This window comes from Paramisgurnus dabryanus, chromosome 23 (assembly GCF_030506205.2).
Source record: "Paramisgurnus dabryanus chromosome 23, PD_genome_1.1, whole genome shotgun sequence".
NCBI classification, from domain to species: domain Eukaryota; kingdom Metazoa; phylum Chordata; class Actinopteri; order Cypriniformes; family Cobitidae; genus Paramisgurnus; species Paramisgurnus dabryanus.
In genome coordinates, this window is record NC_133359.1 from 18,225,317 (window position 1) to 18,233,249 (window position 7,933).

Sequence of the window (7,933 nt, forward strand, 5' to 3'; positions counted from 1 at the left end):
ACGCAATGCTCCACCAATTGAGCTAAAGGAACACCTGTACACAATTAACTAAATATTTTAATGCAGCATGAACACACACTTTTGAAACAACAACCCATTACAGTGCATGGATTATCCATATCTAAATCCATCTAAAGTTATGCAGTCTGCATCCATTATTAAATGCAACATGCAAATCATCGCAATGTAAACCAAGAAAGCTCAGATTCTGTGCTGAAATCTTGACTGACACCAGTGTGATTCTCCAATAGCATGGAGGCCAGAGGATTTTACTCTCCAGGAATGGATGTGACATTTCCTTCCCGTGTCTCTGCTCTCATCCAAGGCCTGACCGCCCCAGGTCAGCTTCTCTTAGATGGACTTTATTTCTGTCGGCCAGTTGGCCTTTAAGAACACAGGGTCCTTTGAACAAACAGGCTCATCTCTGTTCTTCTTTTCCTCTCTCAGCGGGTTATATTTTGTCAGAGCTGGCAGCATTTACCTTTGGGTAAACAGGCTACAAAAACAGCTTGAGAACAAAGGATCGGTTTTAAAATAGTTGGTCAGGTGCTAAAGTTTTTACAAAATCCTGAGGTTTCCAGGTACATTATCTTTCTGAAGCTTACACAATGCCTTGACTATTTACTCTTTTCTTAAAAAGTTAAAGTTAAACATTGCACTTCGTACCTTTTAACCCAGCACTGTATTGTAAATGTTATGACCCAACAATGGGTCAAAACAACCTAACCAACCATTCTCCAACCCATACGATTGCTTTGGTCATTTGCCGATTTCACCGAATACAACCAATAGATGCATTTACTAAATTAGCGCCTCTACCGGCAGCAGGTGAAACTTAATAGGGTATTAAATGATATGTTGGGGTATAGTTTTGCTATTATGACATTTACTGGGATAAGATTTCAATTTAAACTGCCAGGATTAATTGTATTTTATTAAACTTTACACTCTTCAGGCTTTTAGAGCAATAATGTACCCATTTATTTATTTTATGATATAAACACAGCATACAAAACATCTAAAAATATCTTTAGACCCTGATTTTAATGTTTTTGCTATTAAATAGCATTGCGCATTAAATTAAAACAATAATCAAAACATGGTTAAAAGTTTAGATGACACTGAGCTGTCAGCATGCAAAGCAACTCTTAGACTTCATGAAGAAGATGGTTTTTAATTTAAGAAAAATATGATGGTTTCTGAAAGCAGGGTTAAAGGACAAATAAAATCAACACAACTGCAAATAGTAAGAAAATTGAGGTTATTTATTTGTCTTTCTTCAGTCTTGTAGTAATGATCAAAATAATAAATAATCATTGAGTTAGCAGCACAAAAGGTTTAAGGTTCGATCTCAGGATAAACACCTAATGATATCATGTATACCTTGTCTTGCACACTGTAAACCCGAATAAGTTGGGAAAACTCAAAACATTTGAGGTAATCAGTTGCCTCAAATCTTTTGAGTTAAGATGATCTTAATTTTAATATTGCAGAACTTATAAGTTTTGAGTTTCTGGTTCTCATCTATGTAATTAGACATAACTGAAAGTACTAAGTAAGTTAACACAAACATTTTAAGTGCACTTAACCCAAAATATTTAGTTATTACCTTTTTTATTTTGAGTTCATGCAACTCAAACATTTAATTTTCTAAACTTGTCCATTTTGAGTTCTTGCAACTCAAACATTTCATTAACCAAACTTGGGCATTTTTAGTTCTTGCAAATCAAACATTTCATTTACTAAACTTGTGTATTTTAAGTTCTTGAAACTCAAACATTTCATTAACTAAACTTGTGTATTTTGAGTTCTTGCAACTCAAACATTTCATTAACTAAACTTGTGTATTCTGAGTTCTTGCAACTCAAACATTTCATTAACTAAACTTGTGTATTTTGAGTTCTTGCAAATCAAACATTTCATTAACTAAACTTGTGTGTTTTGAGTTCTTGCAACTCAAACATTTCATTAACTAAACTTGTGCATTTTAAGTTCTTGAAACTCAAACATTTCATTAACTAAACTTGTGTATTTTGATTTCTTGCAAATCAAACATTTCATTAACTAAACTTGTGTATTTTGAGTTCTTGCAACTCAAACATTTCATTTACTAAACGTGTGTATTTTGAGTTCTTGCAAATCAAACATTTAATTTACTTCACAGTTATATTTTGACTTCTTGCAAATCAAATGTGTCATTTACTAAACTTTTCTATTTGAGTTCTTGCTAAGCAAATGATTTATTTTCTATATCAAGTTAACTCAACTTCTAAAATCTTTATCAAAATGCTTCAGCAATTTCAAAGAAACACAATATATAGTAATACAATTTTGGCAATTTATTTCACAAAAGGATTGCTCCACAGCAAATTTCATACATTTAAACTAGCATGAGACCGTTGCATTAAACATCTCTCTTAAATTTACAAATGTGATACAATCTGCAGTCAAAAATTAAAGTCTGTTTAGCAACCCACATAAGTAAAGGTACCCTTTTAACGGGTTAAAGGTAACATAACTATTTAACAGCATTTAATATTTGTCAAAAATTAAAATTAAATTCTCTAGCAACACAACATACCTTTTAACAGGCTCAAACTGTTTAACAGCATTTTATATAATGAGAAATGAGCAAGGAATGCTAAACAGCCAACTTCATATATTTACACCACACAGTTGCATTAAACAAAAAAAGATTAAGAACATAAAAATGATGCTGCCAGAATTTAGTACATGACTTATTAGGAATTATCCGTTACATGGCTTCTACACAGGTGACTTTTGAATTCACCGAATGTGTGAAACATGCAGGGGCAATCAGGATACATACATGAAAGTGGACTTATTTTTGAGCAGTGTCTATGTTCTAGTCCAGTGTTTCTCAACTCCGTTCCTGGAGGCCCACAGCTCTGCACATTTTGTATGTCTCTCTTATCTGCCGGCCTCAGTTCAGTTCATGGAGATCTCTGCTAATGAGCTGATGATTTGAATCAGGTGTGTTAAATAATGGAGACATACAAAATGTGCAGAGCAGTGGGCCTCCAGGAATAACGTTGAGAACCACTGTTCTAGTCTGTGGTGTCTGAGGAGGAATGATTAAGCTTTTTACACCCTGCACTCCCAGTCTATCATCTTATTTGAAATCTGAAAAAAAAAAACATTTACACGGTTAAACATTATGATTCAAACAGTAATAGCAAGCAGGATCTAAAAATAAAAATCAGGTAGCAAACGCAACAATTCTCTCTCATTAAAACACATACATTGACAAATGCAATATGTATATTAATAGTATGTATGTGTGTCTCATTTACATCTCATTGCGTGATATTCAGTTCATCACTTAAACAGCCATGTGCACAACGATTCACATTAACCACTGTTTATTACTTTTACACCAGTCACTTAACACATCGACTAATAGTATAAATACAAACTAAAAATACTGTTCAATACATATAAGCATTACATTGCCATAACCTTAATATACACATCATTAGAAATAATCAAGACCACAACCATTAAGCTCAAGTTATCGTCACATGGGGGGTTCACGTGCGCCACGCGTGACCTACTTTTCATTAAACACAATTTAACATTACCTTTTAACTAATAAAGTGCATAAAACAAACTCATAATAATTCCCACAACAGTCACTAAAGCATTAAAGCAATAAATAATAGGTTTTGTAGGGGTTTTACCTGCAATAAGGGGACATATGCAGGGTGCGATTTGCCGGGGGGGATGCGTGGGATTTCCCCCTTTCTGGTCAATGTATCCCTGCCTCTGCTTAATTATTTTTATCCCCGGTGGGGATAAATTTATCCCCCCCTCAAAGTAATCAGTGCTACTACACTAGTGGCGAGACGGATCACAAAACTTATCACGGATACGTGGTTTGATTAAAGTCAATTTTGTTAATTTTGCGCAGCCTCTCTGTATTCACCACTCTGCATGCAGACTTGCTCAATGTCCCGCCCACGGCGCTATCTGATTGGTTACAGACCCGGTTACGCCTCACGAGTAATTGCCTATCTACACTTGCGAGATGGTTATGGAGCTGTGTGTCGAAACGGTGGATGGCAGCATATTCAGCCACATATTAATAAAGCGGGAATAAACATCACAATCTGATTATCTGTTTATGATGACAAGCAGAGTTAGTGTCCCAGTCACACCACGGAGAATGGCCGAAGTTACACATGATAAATGCCGATGAGGCGTTTAGCGAGGCGCGGGTGCGTCCAGTTTGCGCAAATGAGGCTCATTGACTAACACATAATGCATCTGTCTTTTCTATCATTTCACTGTAGCTCAGCATCGCAGTGTAAAGTTAATGTTATTACTTTAAAAGCAGCAGTAAAGCTGTTTCTACTGTAATGGTTTAACTTTGCAATCAATACATTGTTCATATTTATGTTTAAGTTGACACTACGTTGTGCCATACAGTTTTGCCATTCAAGATTTAATTCTTGCGCGTTTTTTCGTTGTGCATGATCACAGTTCATATGTGTGGGGAAAGATAAGCTATTAGAATAAAAATATTGCGTTAGGCTGCATCATGAGTTAATAAGAAAAAAGATTTTACAATTCCTGCAAATGCAGTAATGAGTTCATGTTCTCATGATTTATTTTTATGAATTAAAATGTTTTGAAATGTGCTGTGGACAGAGACGCATTATGTCAAGAATTATAAAAAATCGTCAATAAGCTCATAATTTGCGCTAAAATAGTCTAAATGTTTAGTTTTAAAAACATTTTTAAAAGCTGGTTATATTTTGATGTTTCTGCGCAAGTTCAGCAGACAGTGAGGTTCGGGTTTGTTCCGATCAGAGCTCGTGAGCGGAGAGCGCATTTCTGAATATTAAAAATATTTTAATTAGAAATATATAAAAAAAAAAATAATAATATTATAATGGATTTTTGTTAGGTCGGACAATGATTACCAAATTTCTCTCTCATATTGCTCTTTATAACCACTGAAAACAGTCAAAAAAGTAAAAACTAGTGGTGGGTACAAAATAACTCATGACGAAATATGGTGGGTACACACCGTCGCCGAAATCGACGCCTATGAAAACATCCCCTCCTCTGTTTTTTTCACAAATCGCACCCTGGACATATGTAAGAGACAAACAATCACGCTGAGTTACTCTCGATCACTGTATTGTTCTATGATACTAAAGGAACGCGTGCTTGACCCTAGTCGCCTGTCCACGCCCCCTACTGGAATCTTCCAGTATTGCAAGCACTAAATTCCCTAGCCAAATATGGCATTACTCACAAAAGAAAGCAACAATGTGACAATAATAATAAAAAAAAATAAAGCTGTTTATAGCAGTAATTTTAACCCATTACACTTACTCGCACACACTGTAAAAAAAAAATCCGTAAAAAAACGGTAAATCTCTGGCAGCAAAGTTGCCAGAGGAATTCCGTCAATTTACAGCAGAAAACTGTTTTTCAAAATTACATACAAAACCCGTAAAAATACAGAGAATATTTTACAGTCATAAGTCATTGAATAACAGTATATTACTGTTAATAATTGTTATTAAACTGTAGAAGAACAGATAAATTATGTGAAAATACATTAAAAACAAAGTAACTTTCAGGTTAATCTCAGTAAATGTATGGCTTTTATTAGTTAATAAAGTAAGTTGTTCTGTATTTATAAAGTAATATTCTTTTAAAATACAATTTATCTTTGTAAAATAACTGAAAAGACATGTTAAAAAAACGTAATATGTATGTGAAAATACATTAAAAACCAAGTAACTTTCAGGTTAATCTCTGTAAATGTATGGCTTTTATTAGTTAATAAAGTAAGTTGTTCTGTATTTATACATTAACATTCTTTTAAAATACAATTTATCTTTGTAAAATAAATGAAAAGACATGTTAAAAAAACGTAATATGTATGTGAAAATACATTAAAAACCAAGTAACTTTCAGGTTAATCTCTGTAAATGTATGGCTTTTATTAGTTAATAAAGTAAGTTGTTCTGTATTTATACATTAACATTCTTTTAAAATACAATTTATCTTTGTAAAAAAATTGAAAAGACATGTTAAAAAAACGTAATATGTATGTGAAAATACATTAAAAACCAAGTAACTTTCAGGTTAATCTCTGTAAATGTATGGCTTTTATTAGTTAATAAAGTAAGTTGTTCTGTTTTTATACATTAATATTCTTTTAAAATACAATTTATCTTTGTAAAATAACCAAAAAGACAAGTTAAAAAAACGTAATAAGTATGTGAAAATACATTAAAAACCAAGTTACTTTCAGGTTAATCTCTGTAAATGTATGGCTTTTATTAGTTAATAAAGTAAGTTGTTCTGTATTTATACATTAACATTCTTTTAAAATACAATTTATCTTTGTAAAATAAATGAAAAGACATGTTAAAAAAACGTAATATGTATGTGAAAATACATTAAAAACCAAGTAACTTTCAGGTTAATCTCTGTAAATGTATGGCTTTTATTAGTTAATAAAGTAAATTGTTCTGTTTTTATACATTAATATTCTTTTAAAATACAATTTATCTTTGTAAAATAACCGAAAAGACAAGTTAAAAAAACGTAATAAGTATGTGAAAATACATTAAATCCAAGTTACTTTCAGGTTAATCTCTGTAAATGTATGGCTTTTATTAGTTAATAAAGTAAGTTGTTCTGTATTTATACATTAACATTCTTTTAAAATACAATTTATCTTTGTAAAATAAATGAAAAGACATGTTAAAAAAACGTAATATGTATGTGAAAATACATTAAAAACCAAGTAACTTTCAGGTTAATCTCTGTAAATGTATGGCTTTTATTAGTTAATAAAGTAAGTTGTTCTGTTTTTATACATTAATATTCTTTTAAAATACAATTTATCTTTGTAAAATAACCGAAAAGACAAGTTAAAAAAACGTAATAAGTATGTGAAAATACATTAAATCCAAGTTACTTTCAGGTTAATCTCAGTAAATGTATGGCTTTTATTAGTTAATAAAGTAAGTTGTTCTTTATTTATACAGTTATATTCTTTTAAAATACAATTTATCTTTGTAAAATAACTAAAACAAGACAGGTTAAAAAACGTAATATGTATGTGAAAATACATTAAAAATCAAGTAACTTTCAGGTTTATCTCTGTAAATGTATGGCTTTTATTAGTTAATAAAGTAAGTTGTTCTGTGTTTATACATTAATATTCTTTTAAAATACAATTTATCTTTGTAAAATAACTAAAAAGACATGTTAAAAAACTTACTAAGTATGTAAAAATACATTAAAAACCACTACCTTTCAGGTAAACCTCTGTAAATGTATGGCTTTTAGTTGTTAATAAAGTAAGTTGTTCTGTATACATAGTACGTTAAAATACCTCAAAAGTAGCTACAAACATCATCTGTAAATTGAGGTATTAAGTTGTCGTTATATGAAACAATAATTTTGTGTTAAAATATTACTGGGAGAAACAAATATAAAAATGTAATGGCTAAATCCAATAAAACAGAACAGTCATTTTAGTGAATTGCAAACAAACATTTATTGTTAATTGGACAGTAGAAATACAGGCAAAGCATGGAAAAATAGCTGTAGTCAAATAAAATGTTTTACTGACAAAAAAACATTTAAAGGAATTAACATTCATGGGTCTAAATAACGTGTTATCTGTATTATTTGAAGCTTAAGTTCCTAGCTCCCTACTTTGTTTGTCTGGTAACACAGGGAAGCCCCACACCTGAATTTGCAACAGTTGTTAAACTATGAGTGAGAACACTTTTTGCATTGGCTTGCGCATGCACAAACTTTCCAAGTATACTCCCTGCAGCTACACGCGGATGTCCATGTTGGATACATGTACACAATACAAATGATTTCTTATTCAAATTACTACTCTGCCATGCCGTCAGGGCAGCACTGATTT